We start from the raw sequence: 16782 nt of genomic DNA, 5'->3' as shown, positions 1-16782 counted from the left end.
ACTGTCCCAACAGCAAATGTGCATAAATGGGATGCACTCAGTCAGAAGCCGTCTTCTCACATTAAAGCAGTTTGATTTGATGCCCAAGGTGAATACAGCAGCAATTTGCAGTAGGTTTAGAACAGAGGCAGAACTGGATTTCCTGGTGTGATTGACTGCCCTCTGCCAGCTTCCCTTTGACTCTTTACATGCATGGTATCTTCAAAGGTATTTTTGCTTGGCCTTGCATTTTTTGTTTTTCCTGTGCTGTCACAGGCTACAATATCCAAAGTACTCCTGCTTGCTGCCAGTGGCTGCCTGACAGTTCATGCGGCCCCAGTAGGGCCAAAAGCTGACTGTCCACCTGAAACTGTGAGCTCAGGGAGCAGTGAAAAAGGCCTTATCCGCCTTGAGGAGCAACAAACGTGTCAGAGACCCCAAAGAACCCATTTCAAATGTACAGGGTAAAGGAGCATGAGTTGGGTGAGACAGGTGAGCAGGAGAGGCAACAGTGGGGCATCTTCAGATATAAATGGAATTGTTGAGTCCTACATTAGTCGTATGGAAAACTGTTTTCCTTGCTAACAAGGTTGAGAGCTTACAAGATCTACCAGTCCTAGAGCTTGCCAAATTCTGAAGCACATGCAATCATGGAGGCAGAAATGCCTAGGAAGTTACAGTGTATAAACTCTACTGAAGTTACCCTGTGCAAGACCAGATATGGGGTTTTTTTGGTGAGGCACTTAACAATATGATTTCTTTTGCATTATGTTATGTACCCAGCTATTTTGAATATGTCAGAGCACTGTTTGTTTGTTTTATAGTCTATGTCAGTAGGTGGAAGAGACTTTACTAGATGGGAAAATTAGGTCTGAATGATTGAATGATGCTGTATTTTGTGATAAGATGGGCCCTTCTTTTGGTCGGTCACTCTCCTGGTTTCACCTGGGATAGAATTAATTTCCTTCCTATAGCTGGCACAGTGCTGTGTTTTAAGTTTAGTATGAGAGTAATGTAGATACCACACTGATGTTTTGGCTGTTACTCAGTAGTGCTTACCATAACTCCAGGACTTAGAATTTCCCTGTGCTTTGGCAGTGAGCAGCTGCCCAAGAAGCTGGGAGGAAGTATGATCAGGACAGCTGGCCTGAACTAGCCAAAGGGATATTCCATGCCATGGAGCTTCCTGGTTGTGTATAAACTGGAGGGAGTTGGCCAGGAGGTGCTGACTGTGGTCCAGGAACAAGCTGGCCATCAGTCAGTGGGTGGTGAGCAATTGTATTGGGCATCACTAGTGTTTCTTGGGTTTTGTTTCTCGGGTTTTGTTTCTCTTTTTTCCCCCCTTAATAATATTGCTTATTTGTTACTTTATTTCAATTATTAAATCGTTCTTATCTCAACCCACAGATTTAGACTTTTATCTGCTTCTTCTGCCCAGCCACTGGCAGTAAGGAGTGAGGAAGTGGCTGTGTGGTGCTTAGTTGAGGGATGGGGTTAAACCACAACAGACACAATGCTGAGGTGAATTTTATGTCAGTAGAAACCAGATCAGATTGGACTAGGTTGCTAATATTTTCTCACTCGATGGGAATTGAATGTAATTTGAAAAGCCAAAAGAGTAATTACACTGTAATTATCAATTGTCATTGCAATTATGTGTGTGTCAAGTGTAATTCTGCTCTTAAAGGCAGAACACTGTCCTAAAGCAGACACTTGGGTTTGGTGAATGTTCTGAAATAATGCTGAGAAAATTTATTGTCCTACTTAAACCTTTCAGGTGGGTTTTCTGGGTTATCTCTTCAGCTGATTTATAGCTTCAGAAGACAGAGGACAAGCAGCCCTTGGTAGTGTGCATCAGTCATCTACAATCAGGGAGAATATACCCAAGGGCTTTTTTTTTTTGTCATCTTAATTACAAGGTTTATAGAAATGGCCTCCCCTTCTGCAAGACAAAATGGGACTCAAAGAGGAAAACCATGATGCAAGGGCCTAGGAAAGTCACTGACAAAAGATATGTCTACATTAAAAGCTCAAATTGTAACATTACTTTCTAATCAGCTGGACGGTTTTGTTTTGTGGGAATGAAAACCTTTCATTCTTTAGCCAGCACATGGAAGTATGGAAATACATCTACCTGTTGTTCATCCTTTATACAAGTGGCTAGTCTCTAACTACAGTTTTTCACTACAGTGAGCAACGTTTTTCTGCTTTGACTGGGCTGTTTTTCCTGAGCCTTTGCAAAGTGCTGTGACAGCGGAGGAGGCAGAGCAGGGTATGTTGTATATGACAACAGATCATCAGTGGGCTTTGTGAGCCCAACCCAGTGTTTGTGTGTTTTGGGGTGCTAAATTGCTAGTTTGTCTGTCTAATACTATTGGATATTTTTTGGTTTGGTTTTTTTTTTTTCATGATATGAGGAAAAGAGTTTTTAAAGTTGTATGAGCTACTTTATACTACTTGAAAGGCAAGCATCTTAGCCCAAAATTTTGGTTTGCTTTGTTTAATAAACTTCATCTTTATTTCTGGGTCCCATTAAAGCCTTTTGAATGTATGAGTAACCAGCAGTCTGTTTACCAAGAATCGATTGAATTAATTGTGAATCTGAAAAAAACTTAGTTATGTCTGTAAGGTACTTTACTTTTCATATATAGTGTTATAGCCTATGCACTTTTTCCATCAGAAAACTCATTTCTGTGCTAATGAGGAAGGTTAATTTATAAAAGGCTAATTTCTAAATTAGCACTTCTACTTAGAAGTTTTTCTCTAAAGTTACTGAATTGTAACTCACAGAGTACTTATTTGTTCTTGTGAAATTTGGACAATGACACTAAATTAATTTATTGATGGCAGCCTTGGTCTAATTTATTACCAACCAAACATCAGGAGGAAATTCTGTGTTGCATGTGATTTTCATGAGGTGTGATTAACTAATACCAATCCATCAATGCCCACAGTCTGTTAGTTCCAAAAGGAAACAAATATAATTAGAGAGCAGCTGTTAATATTTTTTTAAGCAGGAATTTAAGCTGTGCTTGAATCTTCCAGTAACTGGAAAGAAACTGGGCTCAAATAATTTTAAGTTTTTGTACAGGAACAAATTCCTCCCAGTACTAACTGTTGAGTACTAAAGTGTTTTTCATACTTCAAAACACTAGTTGATGTTCCAAATTTTGGTCAGCTCTGGGGCAAAATTAGATTGGTCTGTTACCAGCTAATGTTGCAGAAACCAGCAGAGTTAGCACTGATTGGAGATGATGTGTTGTGACTCCCACAGCTCATCCTTTTACCCAATGGGATGTTACTGATATTAAAATTTAGATGGGATGTATTTAGTTTCCTGTCTTTCATCCACTGTTGTTTGTGGGTTACAGCTTCTGGGCTTCACAGGGCACAGTTCACAGAGTCAAATCTGAGATGGATGTTGCTCAGTAACCATTGTGAACCAGTCATTAAATGTTCAGTTCTTCTGGGTTCTGGTTAATACACCACACCCCCTGCCTGTTCCCAAACTCCTCCTCTTGTTCCTTTGTATGACAAGCAAGTCTTTTTTATGGATTTATAATTCAAAAGAAATCAGTAGATTTTATTCTAGTACTGCTTAGTCAGTGCTCAGAATCTAAGCACTATATAATTCTGTCACCCAGTCTGATATTTTGCAACTAACTGCTAATTAGGAAGATTTGAGCAGGACAATTAACACCAGAAACTGGCAGGTGTTTAAAATTCCCTTTGAAAAATCACCTAGAAATGCCTTTCTTTAGAAGCCACTTAAGTTGCTCATTTCTGATATAAAACCTCTGCCAAGTATTTGGATCCACAGCATAGATATGCCATGGTTATTAAGCACTAGGGAGTTCTTTGTGGTAATTTAGCAATTCATTATCCTGCTGTTGATCCCTCTGTGGAATTTAACTCACTCTGTGTGTGTGCAACCTTAATCTGTTGCAATGCAAAATAGAATGGATTCACACCATTGACCACTGGTTGTGATAGAAGATGATTTGCAAAAGCCGTGTCAGGAAAATCTGGTGTTAGTTTGCAGGACCCTTGACATCTGGAGCTTTCTGAAGGGTGGACCACACAAACAGCAGCAAAACAATTTTCTTTGGAGTGGTGGGGGCTATACTCACCTGTCTGGTTCAGCCCTGTAGAGATGAGAGGCGCAGGTAAAGCCAGTTCCCCTGCCTCACCCAGGGATACAGTGACCTCCCAGCTGGAGCACTCCTAAGGCTTTTCACTGCTTTGATGCTAGGGTTTATTTATCCTTGTTCATAGTCTGTGAAGCGTTTCCCTTCATGGAGTGATGTCTGGAAACAGAAATGCCCGAGCTTGCTTCAGTTTTAAAAGCAACACTTTGTCAAGGGTATGTTAGTACAGTGCTCTGCTGCTCAGATGGGTTAATTAGCGGTGTCATTTGGCCCCAGTGAGTGAGCTCATTTAGACACAAGCTAGGGGCATTGGAAGTAGTTTGGAATTGCTGTTCAGAAGTTACGTATATGCATATCTACTTCATAATTTTTGCTCTTCATGCCAGTTTGATTTAGTTGAACCTGCTTCCTAATTATACCAGAAGAAGATAATCCTGCAGTAATATTTCCAAACTGGACAATCCAAATGGATTACTTCAGGAATAGCTGTTGTATTTTACACTTGCACCCTATGTTATCCTATTTCAGCTTTATAATGTAGATCACACTTGCTGTATAAAAATTCATAAGTTTTGAAAGGCAAAAGCTTTTAATCAAATAATCATAAAATGATCAATAATTTTGACATCTACATTAAGAATATAAGTAGAAATGGTTTTGTGAGACTGTTACTCCTAACAGATGACTCATGAAAACATGGGTTTAGAAATAAACTGTACAGAGTTCAGCATTTGTGTAAGCTAAAAAATACAGGAAAAACAGCTGATTCCTGGAGAGTGGATTTTGCTAGCTGCCTTATTGGAAACCTTCCCTGAAGTTCCAGATACACAATTCAAGTTAAATTAAAGGGCAGTAACTTGAAACAGAGTTTGCAGTTAGCGTGCTTGTTCCACAGGCAGCGCTTAATTGCTGTGATACCCACAGAGGGTAAAAATCTAGAGCAGGGTGCCAGCTCTGCTCCTGACAGCAAACAGAAGGCACAGCAGCAGATAGCATGTGATTGAAAATGGCCTTGTCCATAGAGCTGAGGCAGTAAAAGATTTCCTTTGTACAAATGAAGTCAAATGTTTATCAAAAAAAGTGTGGAAATACAACCTTGGGTTAAGAATAGCACTAGGACTGTCTTCAGTTTCTAACTGCTTTGCCTGGATACCTCTGAGCAGGTTGATTAGATGTTTTTTTTTTTTTTTCAAATGCAGCTTGAACTTACTTTGAGGTTTGGTGTGGATTGTTTTCTATTTTCATTTATTGTTTGCTTGGGGTTTTTTTGCTTTTGTTTTGTCGTTATTGCTTGGTTTTTTGTTTTGTTTTGTTTGTTTTGCAAACACAAGAATGCACTTATTAATATAAAGTCATCAAAAGGGTGACTTTCTTTTGATTTGTGCTTTGGAAAACACCTAGCACAATAGGGCTCCATCTCAGCTGCTGTTTCTGGATTCCTAATTACAGTGTAATAATACTGTGGGTAATGCATTACCACCTGTTATAGAAACAAATTTGTAGCAGAAACAAATCCCTCCTTTATCAAGCAGGAAGATGCTCGGCAGATGGCTCTTTTTGCCATTGGCCTGAGAGATAACCCAGCACATATCTAGGATAATGTGTTCACAGTGTACACATGACCTCTTTAAACAGGGGTGGCGTGGTCCAAATGGCACACAAGCAATTACACTTGCAAAGCTCTCAGAGCACTACATCTAGCTCTGTTGTCAAGAATCCATTCTTAATTTTCTCCCCTCATTTTTGGTGTCTGTGTCTGCTCCTAGCTCACAGCCAGTTTGCATTTTCTGCTGTGTCCTGTAAGTTCATTTGGCAAAACCTCTGTCTCAGCTTTGGTTGACTTGAACATGAAGTGCTCATGTTTCTGCTACTGAGCCCAGCAAAGTTCAGGGGTGAAAGTGTGCATTAGTAATATTTTTTGTGTCAGGCCAATGAGGGCTAATGGCCCCTGGAGTCAGTTCCTGACACTGTCAAGATAAAATACACCAAATGACTATGTGCTCTCTCACTGCATCCTATCAACCTTTCTAGTGTATTACATACATGACACAAATTATGCCAATATTTTTATATAACACTATATGGAGAAAAAGTGCACAGAAAAAGCTCAAGTCATTCAACAGGCAGAAAAACTAAAGCAGCCTTGTGTCTGAGCCTGGACATTGCAGTTCAGCCACTAAGATGCAAATACAGCAGAAAAAGAAGGCAGAGAGAGATCAGCACAACATTTTTGCTCAGAACTTGTTGCATGTTGCTAAGACACCTTTGCAATGGTAAAGCCATAATAGCTGAAAACACCTTCTATATATGTTGTTGGTTTTTGGAAGAATTGTGCTTCTCTGACACAAAAGGCCCCCAGGCAAATGCAAAACTTAAATCTGAGTGAGGAACCTCACTTCAGTATTACCTCTGGTGCTTTTTCTTAGAATAACTTTCTTTCAGTAAAATATGTGCCCAGCTGCTTTTGGATTAAAGCTTGGCTGGAGCATCTGCCAGCTCCCCAGGTACAGAGTGAACTCCCAGCTCCACTCTCACAGCTGTGCCCAGCAGCAAACTGCTATTAGGCTGGGAGAAACAGGCAGGGAGTGCTGCCTTCTGCTTTGCCTTCATGCACCAGCATTGAAACAGGATGCGAGAGGCCAGAGGGAGAACTCACATAAAATGAGCAAATCAGCCCTACACAGGCTGGGGAACCTGCTGATGGCAGGAGACAGGCATGGAGGCTTTATGAGCCAGCTTTTCTGGGCAACAGCTTCATAAAGCATTTTTGTCATTGTTGTTCTTGTGGACTGAGTAGCCTTTCTGTTGAAGAAATGAGCTTTTACGCTTGATAATACACATCTTTAAATGTTAGCACTTAGAAAGATTTTCCCTTCTAAAAAGAAAAATGTATTTTTTTAGGCAATTTGGGCATTGACAGTGGTGTGCCAGTGGTCTTTGGTCCCCTTCATAAATAGACAGAATCTGGGACAAGCTGCTGAATGGAAGAATCCAAGTTAAGCCTATAACTAAATGAGCCCAAATATAATGCCTATTGTGCACTTGCAATTAGCAAAGGTGGTTTAGATGGAACAGAAGCGAACACAAAATAAAACAAATAGGTTTTCAGAAAAAAAACCCCAAAACAAACAACCCAAACCCCAAAAAACAAGACATAACATAATTGTCAACCTCATATGTGCACAAAACCAAGCCCATATGAAATCATATAGACAGCACAGCATGTGTGAGCCCTGGGCAAACACACAGGTGGTTGAATTAACTATACCAGGAGCCTGCTGGTAGGAATTAGCATGTGCTGTTTCTTTCCTGACTGGCTGGAAAACTCTTCCAGCTGGAAATGATTTACCAGCCCTCAGTTTGCCCAGGGTTACCCACTGAGTCCTACAGAGTGGATGGCCTCAACATTTGGGGCTTAGAGGGTTAGGAGAGACAAATTATGAGATGTTTTCCATAAAAACCTATGTAGCCAAGCATTTATGCTCTGCCCTTGTTTTCTGGGTGAGCCAAAGAAGCCAGCTTGCCTCAGAGATGGGCTTGGCAGTCCATGGTCCCTGCAAGGAACTGAGAAAGGAAATGCTGTGCAAGGCAGAACAGTCATGTTTGATCCATCGCTGTCGAAGCCCAGATGGCTCTGAGATACTGTGCTATGAAATGGCTCCATAAAGCTCAACTATACCTCTCTCCTAGTAGGCCATAAGTCATTTTCTTCTTGTCTAGTAATGCTTCTTGAGAGAACCAGTCACTGAATAGCATTGAAGGTCTCTTGAGAAGCACCGAGAGGTTTCCAGTTCTGTTGGCTCAAGCCCCCCAAAAATTAAAAGTACTTCTGAGTTCAGATGATTCTGTGCAGTTTTGCCTATTCAGAGGATAATTACCTTAGTCTGGATATCAAACACCTCTTCATCATCAGGCTACCAACCATTTCTTGATTTAAGGGAGCTAATGATACTGACAGGACAGAAGATTAATTTAGTTGCTCCTTTTTTATATTACATTAACATCTAGAAACACAAGAAAGAGCTGGTCTAGTTGTACTTGTTGCCATTTATCAGTATAGCAGGAGACTATGTCTGTCCCAGATTTAGATTCTCATCAAAAACAGAATCAGCAAAGGGCAGAAGTAGAAATAAAAGTCGAATAAGCTGAAGTGTCTCCTCAAGGTCGTGCAGCAGACTGTTGACAAAGCTGATGTGTCCTGATTTCCAGCCTTGTGCTGTGCCTGCAGATGTATGCCACTGACACCTCTGAAAGGGATAGCAAAGCAGCAGTAGTCAAAGCCTAAGGGGGTTTGATAACTGAGCACAGCCTCAATCTGCGATGTAGTTTGTGAGTTGCCTGTTTATCCCCTTGAAGGCTACTAGGGAGGAAAGCAAGCAGTCTGTAAAGCAAGGCAGCCACTGACTTCTAAGGCATGATGTAGGAGTATATGGTTCAGAGCTCGTCACAGCAGTCACACCAGCCAAGGGTTTGGGGTGACTTCTGTTGCTATGCATGCAGAAGGTTTGGCTGGAATGGGGTAGAAGGCTGGAACCAGTAGATAAACAGCACCAGAGATAAATTTGTAATGAGCAGTTGTAACTGTACTATGATTATTTTTCATTCCCCCAGTATTTATTATTCTTTTGAGCTGTGCTGCAGGGGCTTGGCTCTGGAGGTGTGTGGCAGTGAGCTGATATTAAGTCTGTCAAAGTGAGAAATCTGAACTGTAAAAGAGCTGAAGCTATTTTTATATGGCTCAGAAGTGTACTGGAGGAAAAATAGATGGGGTAAAATCTATTTCATTTGCTTCACATTAGGCTGAATTCAAACAGAAAGATTTAGAAAGCATCCAAAAATGTGGATTCTCAGATCGATACAAACTAATAAAGGCTAGCAGACAATTACAGCAGGAGTGGCAAAAACATTTCTGGACTAAGTGCTAAGTGAAGACAGATTTCTCTCAGTAGCTCCACTTGAAGAAATAATCCATTTCTAATTAAAAAGAGCTGGAATAGAAGTGTGGGATGTTATGGTAAATATCCATAGCTGAGGCATCATTAGACTTAAAGCCTAACTGGGCAATACTAAAGAAACTTTCTAGCTCTAACCTCTGAGTTACAGAACTAGAATATAAAATGTGCCTTTGGAGAAATGTTCATGTGGACTATGATCTATACCGAACTCTAAATAAAGTTGAGCACTCAAGCTTTGTAATTAGCTTTCCCTAACTTGAGTTCTCAAGCGTTCAGATTTCACCATGAATTAAGGAGGCAGGAGAGGAGAAATGACATTTTAGCATCCAGGTCATATTGTGAACAAAAGCCAAGCTTGTAAATTAGCCAGGCTCAAACCATGAGGATTGATGGTCCCTTTGCATCATTTTTGGTAACTGAGGTTCCCATGACATAATCTTGGACTGAAGTAATTACATTAACTTCCTTTGGAATCAGGTAGACTAAGGCCCTAACTAAGTGATAATAAGGAAGTTGTGTATATTGTTGTTTCTGGCCTGAAAAATTCTTGTTTATATTATCTGACTCTTCTTTAATCTCTGCATTCATGGCTGAATACCTGCCCAGGACTGATTGTGAGGTAAACCAGACTTTGGCAATCTGATGCAACTAGCAGATGAATCAGTCTCAAGCCAAATTGTAGTGCATTCTATTTTAGTAGACTGTTTAGAACTTGATCCTGAAGTACTTCACAGTATATGGAATGTATTTCAGTGTCATCTTCAGTGCTGCTCTTAGCACAGTACTCTGAGATTGATTTTGTTGTGGTTCAGAGGCTTGCTCAACTTTGTTCCCTCTGGGGCAAACTGGTACAGCTGCATTTACTTTGGCAGATTTTGGTCCTTGGTGGAACAGATTAATTATGGGAGTGTTGTTCTGACACTTGCCTTTGAGTTGGACATTAGGATGTGTGTGTTCCCTCTATCTCTCTGCACGGGGCAGAAGCAGGGTCAGTGACATGGTAAAGCTGCTTCTGCAGGGAAGTAATATTCAGATACAGTAAAAAGGTGAAGGGCTGACCCTAAGGAGTTATTCTGCATGAAGAAAACTGAAAATATCAGGCCTACAGAAAGAAAAGTCTGTTTATTGGAACTGAGTGCTGAGTGCTTTCCAAACCTTTCTGGGTGTCTTGGAGTGTTATGTAGCCAAATTAAGCAGGAAATGTTTTTCATTTCTTCCCTGGTGTTGGGCACTTCACTCTGTGACAAGCCTTACATTGTTTCTCGTGGCAAAGTGTGGCAGGTCTCTTCTGGATCTAGCCAGCATCTCTCTTGCCATGTTTCCCACTCCTCTGCTCCCCAAAGGAAGCTGGTTGTTTCTGGCAGTAGCTGTCATGTGGTGATAGCAGACTGAACAGCTGGCTGGCAGACAGAAAGACAATAATCACTCACTGCAGGAATCTCCTGAATTATCAAGTACCGTCCCTGTCCCTAACAGGCAAGCCTGACACATCATCCTCTTCACAAACCAGCTAAACACCACCTTAAGACAATTTGGCTCTTTACCCTCTCTACTTGTCGTGGAACACTGCTCCATAACTCCATAGTTCTTGTAGTTAGAAATTATATGATCTCCCTGTTTAAATGTATTTCCAGTCACTTTATATCCATACGCTTCTTTCTGGTATTTTTAAGCCCACCAATTCAATTTTATTTTTACCTTGCCAAGGAAAATTAAAAATGCATAAGGTGTAGTAAAGGAGGCTAAGCCTGGACTTCTGTTCTACTTGTCCTACTTGTTTTGTGACATGATTGAACAAATAGCACGAACACAAATATAATGTGAGTTAATTTGCAAAGATTCTGATTAATTGAACCTGTCACTGTATTAGTTGCTTCACAGTGTATAAAAAGTATCTTAAAAAAGGAATTTGTTGCCCCTGATTGTCCAGTTTGACACTAAAATATCACTGCTGGTAATTTCCAGTTTCTTTCTGGAAGACCATTTGGATACCCCTGAGCATGTGCATTATGATCTCCTAACTGATGTACTGAAGTTTTATTCTATTTCTATTGTCTGTTATTTGTTGGTATTAACAAAATGCTTAAAACAATATATTTTGATTATATACCTTGGAAGCTTTTCCTTTTTTTTTTTGTCCTCCAGCCTCCTGGGTAGCTCAGTATGGCCTTTACCAGGTTTCCCACAGTTTTCAAACTTTCAAGAACTGAATTTGTAAAACAGAACCAAATTAAGGTAAATGAAGAAAAACAGTCCAAAAATAAAAACTAGCACCATTTTCAAAGAGTAAAGACTGTCAAACATACAAGTTGACTTATTTTGTACATTCAATTTCTATAATGCATGTGCTATTTTAACCTGTTTATAAACACATCACAGATCTCATCTATCCTAACAATGGGTCACTGCTCCATACCTTGTATTTAACTCCCTTCCTTCATAGTCAACAGAGCAGGAACAAATTAAGTACTTTTTTTTCTTTAGGAATTTCAGTAGAAGAGGGGTAGTTCTAATTTAATTAATCTTGGGTGACATTAAGATAGGAAGAGTGATTTGGCAACTCTTGTTTACAAGAAAACACTTCTTGTTCACTTGCTTTGCTGATAGTAACAAAAGCTGTTATAAGGGTTCGGTTCTTTTCGCACTACAGGTGGTCAGTGGAAGTGGTTGTGGTATAAATCAACAGGGTAGGCATGGCTCTTCCTGAAAATCCTCTGCTGGGACGTTAACCATTGATTCTATGGGATGGGATCTGTTTCTGCAGCTCAGCAGAGACAAAGCTGCTGGGTCAGAGCAAGGGCCACCACAGTGCAGGGATTCAGCATACGCTCGTTTGAAGGGCTCAAGCTAAACTAAGTGACTGCGATTCCTCTAGTACAAGGACTTTGCAGCCCAGTGCAACTGGGCATTTGCACAGGATGTCTACCCTTACCCCAGCATTTGCTGAAGGAATTATTGTCCTGTGTGTACTGCCTGAGCCCTAAGGAAATAAATGCCTGAGGAATTTAGTGTTAGGAGTAGAGTAAGAGAGATGTAAGTACAGCGAGAGTGAAGTCCTGTAAATTTAATCTTCTAATATGTTTGTCAAATATGTGCAGGGACGTACTGATATGTATTTAATAAGATCTGGAAAAAATGTTTCTTAATGTTATGACTAAAACTAAGAAAACAGTGCAGGAATATATAATTTCAAAGCAGGTAGCACAGTTTCTTGGCAAATATAGCACAGTGCTTAAAGGCTTGCTTTTTGCGTTTCAAAGCAGTTAAAGTCTCCTACCTTTGTTTTCTGCTAACTAAAAGTAGAGAAAACATTCTAAATGCAAGATATTTCCCTATAATTCTGAGTAAGAGACAAAGATAAACAGAGCTGGTCATCTACTGACAGCTTAGTCTCCTTTTGCTTTTTATCTGCTTGCATGTCTGTGGTGCATGAATACTTTGTGAATAGAGCCATGAATATTTTTTTAAAATTATATTCAGAAATTGCAACTTCTGTGGCCATGTTTATTGCCCTAAATTATTTCTGGAATCTGCAGACAGAGAGCAAACACTTCGGTTTAGATCCTTGTTTTGCCCTCATTGTCTGATTTTAAAAACCCCAGCCCTGTAGGCAGGGGAACACTGGCACCGGCTGTCCCCATCAAGCAGTTCCTCCTCCCCACCACTTTGGGCAGGAGAAGACAGAGGCATTGCTGACTGTGCTTACCCTGAGCCCACTCATACGGCACCAGAGCAGCAGGGAAAACATGAAGGGTTTAGGAAATGGCCTGTGTCAGGGCTGTATGGCCATTGCCCCGAGGCAGGGCTCTAGCCAGGCTGCTCAGCAGCTCTGCAGAACTGGCAGCCTGGTGCCCATCAGGAACAGCCAGGGCAGTTACTGCAGGCAGCAAAGAAAGCACAGTGTTTGTGTTCCCTTGGACTTCAGGCATTTGTTCATTCCTGATATTTTTTCAGCATCTCTGCACTCAGTGTGGACTTGTGGCTGTCATTAGCCGAGGGTGTGCAGCCTCGATTCCCGAGCAGGGAAGTGGTGGGTAGCCAGCCTGGTGTGGGGGTGAGAATCTCTCACACTGACAGAACAGGAGGGTGTGTTTGGCATCACCCAGCCCTCCCCACTGCAGGGAACTCATTTCATGTTCTGCTCTGCATCCTGTAGTTGACTCCCACAGAGAACTGGAACCATCAAACCAAGACTGGCTCACCCTGTACCCTTGGTAGACCAGCTCCGAGAGTCAGTGCAAAACTTCGGCACAAGCATTTGCACAAGATATTTTGCTTTAGTTACTACCACTATTTCTCTTAGATGTCTCGCTTTGAGCAAGATTGTAGTGTACATCAAACATTTGCCAAGTGAAACTTAAATCCCAATGTTGTGTTTCCATCATTTCTGATCTGAAATGGCACCTTCAGTCTTGCAATGCCTCCTAGGTGTTTTTTCACTCCAGTCATTTGCCTGTGTAAGTGAGAAAAATCAGTGACACTTCCAATTAATATTGTTAACTGAATTCAGCTGATGACTAAGTGCCACTTTTTAAAAAGTTGCTACAATGATAGCTGAAGAAAAGATATTTATATTGTTGTTAAATCTAGTAATGATCTCATTTGGGAGGGAAACACAAATCTCTGAAATACAAAATATTAGCAATCATTTCAAAGCTGAGTGTATTACTCATGGAGCGAATAGAATTAATCTGCTTCATGACTACTTCTGCCTGTGTCCTTCATTCCTCTGGGATCCAAAACACAAGTCACTCAAAATTTTAGTCTCAGGAGGGGAAGATAATGATAATTTCATACAAGGTTCCCACCCAGCATCCAGAAAACTCTTAGTAGTGATAAACACCAGTGTATTTCCCCAAACTATACTTAATTCATTTTTTTAATGTTTGTTTTTATTCTAACTAAACATTTGCTTAGGTAAATAGTGAGGCAATGAGGAAAGCATCTACTTTTTGGGGTTTTCTTTTTACAAAGTAGGCATCATAAATTGGCATAGGTCAGTGTGGTGGGTTTTGTTTTGTATGTAAATGTATTTTGTAAGTGTGCTTAAATTCATAAAATTAGTTCCAAAAAATACTAACTGTATTCTACATGGAGAAGCTGTTGGGTAATGAAGAACCAGAAAGAGCTTTGATGAGGGTGCAGAAAGTCTTGCTGGCTGTTGCTTTTTGAACTTGGTGGGTGATTTCATGCTGAGTGAGCTACAGCCCAGGAAAATCTTGTTTCACTTGTTCCAAATCCACAGCAAAGGTGAGATGGAGCTCTCTGCGGGGGCTGTACAATCCCATTACTCTGTAATAATCCATCACAGTCATTGCTCCACTAAAACCACTGTTGAGAGGGAGGTTCAACAGCTCGTGTTTGCCTGGGAAAGCAAACATCAAGGAAACTCCTGATTTTGTCCTACAGATTTTAGATCCTCTGGTGCATTTTAAAAGGCATGTTGTAAAGATCAGAGATCCTAATAACCATGCTTCAAAATACATCAGGTTTGTTATCCTGCCCCGCAGGCCATGGGAGAGATGGCACGCTGAGTGGGGTGGAGGTTCAGGGACATCCCCGTGGTGGCTGGGAAGAGTTGTGTTTTTCAGGCCGTGCCAAAGCCAAGGTGGCAGTGAGAGGGTGGAACCTGAAAGGCCACTTGAGGCACAGTTGTGGTGCCTCCAAAGAACAGGCTAGGCTCAGAGGGGAGTGCAGGAGCAGTTAGAAACCTTCTGTAAATCCATAACCCTACTCACTATATCACAGAAAAAGAAGCTGTTAGAGGGAGCAGAAAACAGCATGTTCAATCCCTCCTCCCTTCTCCATTAATACAGCCTAGCACTGCCTTTTTAAATAGACGTTTTCACTGCAAAATGAAGTTTCAGAAAAAGAAGTCAGCATTTATGTTTCACTTTTCTTCTGATGCTGTTGGAGAAATGTATGTTTGAAATGTATGCTTCTTCAACAGCCTGGCTCCTTCACCTATGCTTTTTGACTCTCACAATGAATTTGTTTCATTTCGGTCATTAAGGAAAGGGTCACACAGGAGGAGCTCCAAGGCGAGCAAATGGGAGAGCCTTGGAGGGCACACAGTGTGTTCTTGCCAGTACCTTGCTGCCCACGAAGCTTTCCCTCTGCCTGCATGTAGCCTTGGGGATGAAATGCCAATGTTAAATTATCTGTAAAAGACAATGCACTTGGAAATGTAAAAATATTTCAGTCGATATCGTGTCCCCACTTAGGTACCCCTGCTATAGGTGTTGGGCACACAGCGGTCTGTTGTACAGAACTGACTCAAAGCCCTCTGGTTCAGCAGTGTAGTCACTGGTGACAGCCACAGGATGTTAGGAAAGATACAATCAGTTTATCCTCTTAATAACTCTTGCCTTGAATACCTAACAACTGGTTAAAAGGAAAAAAAAAAAAGTTTAAATGCACCACCCAGACTAAGGTATGCTTAGAAACTGAGGCTTACAGGCAAAACTGCTACAGAGACCTCGAGTGTGGTATTTGACAAAATGTATGAGTCTAGTTTTAAGTACAGTAATTGATTATATTGCAAATAGCACTAGTGTTTATACAAGTGAGGACTTCTGAGGATCACTTTTTGCTTGGCTTCAGTAGATATATGCCTTGTCAGTCTCTGCCTGAGGCAGGGGACACTTCAGTCATTGTTATCCCACTGTGTAATGAATGATTTGAAAAAGAAGTAGGCATTATGGCAAACAGATTTGTTCTGTGTCAAATTAATACAAAAAATAGCTCTATGTCCTCTTAAAAAACCTTGTCATTTTTCCAGTGAAAACTAAAACTGAAAAAGTTTTCATTCTGTAAGTGACATGCATCTACCACATCTGAACTGGACAGAAGTAAGTTTCAAATGGAAAGTAAGGAATTCCTCCCAGAGTACACAGAGCATTTTCAAATTACTTTTTTGATCACATGCAGCATAAGTTCTACATTTCAAAGGAATTGCATGTAATTTCATGAGGAATCTGAACAGTGTTAATTGAAACTGACTTTCTTCAGGAACAGGGGTGTGTGTCTCTTTCCTTACTGGCCTTGTCACACATTTTGGCACCCGATCAAAGCATGAGATGACTTTCTGTTTGTTACAGCTTCTGTAAATTCATTCTGTTTTAATCTGTTACTAAAGAAGATGAGAATATCTTGCCTGGAACACAAACACCCCCAAACCTTCTGGACATGTACATGTAGGGTTATCTTTTATGAGATGTTTCCCCTCTGGAGTCTGTAAAACTGTGACATGAAAGGCTGTGGCAGCTGTCACTTTGGTTGCCATAGGTGATGCCCCCCTTCTGGCTTCACTGGTTTCTGTCCCCCTGAGCCCCTTTGAAAGAGTTGACTGAAACTACAAAGCTTTGCCACATCCAAGGCAGATAACAAAATGATTATGGTGGAGAGAAAAGTGATGATGGAGGTGAGGAGGAAGAGGGACATGGAAGAGCTTCTCACCAGCTGCTCCCTCCTTCCCAGATGAATCCTGGCCCTGACACCCCTGGATCTTATTTTCAGTTAGCTTCTAGGAACTCTTCATGGGCACTTGCACTATGTGATGTGCACTGGCCTTTGAGGGGAGCAAAAGAGCAGATTTCGGGCTACTGATGGTACGGTTTTACTTCAGCCACGAGAAAAAGAGTATGAGTAAGAAGAAATTGAGAAGTACGATAAATTAAGGTGCTATTTCACAGTAGTCT

Source organism: Motacilla alba, chromosome 4, assembly GCF_015832195.1.
Source record: "Motacilla alba alba isolate MOTALB_02 chromosome 4, Motacilla_alba_V1.0_pri, whole genome shotgun sequence".
NCBI lineage: Eukaryota > Metazoa > Chordata > Aves > Passeriformes > Motacillidae > Motacilla > Motacilla alba.
The sequence above is the reverse complement of the archived record's forward strand: the minus strand, read 5'-3'. Positions refer to the sequence as shown.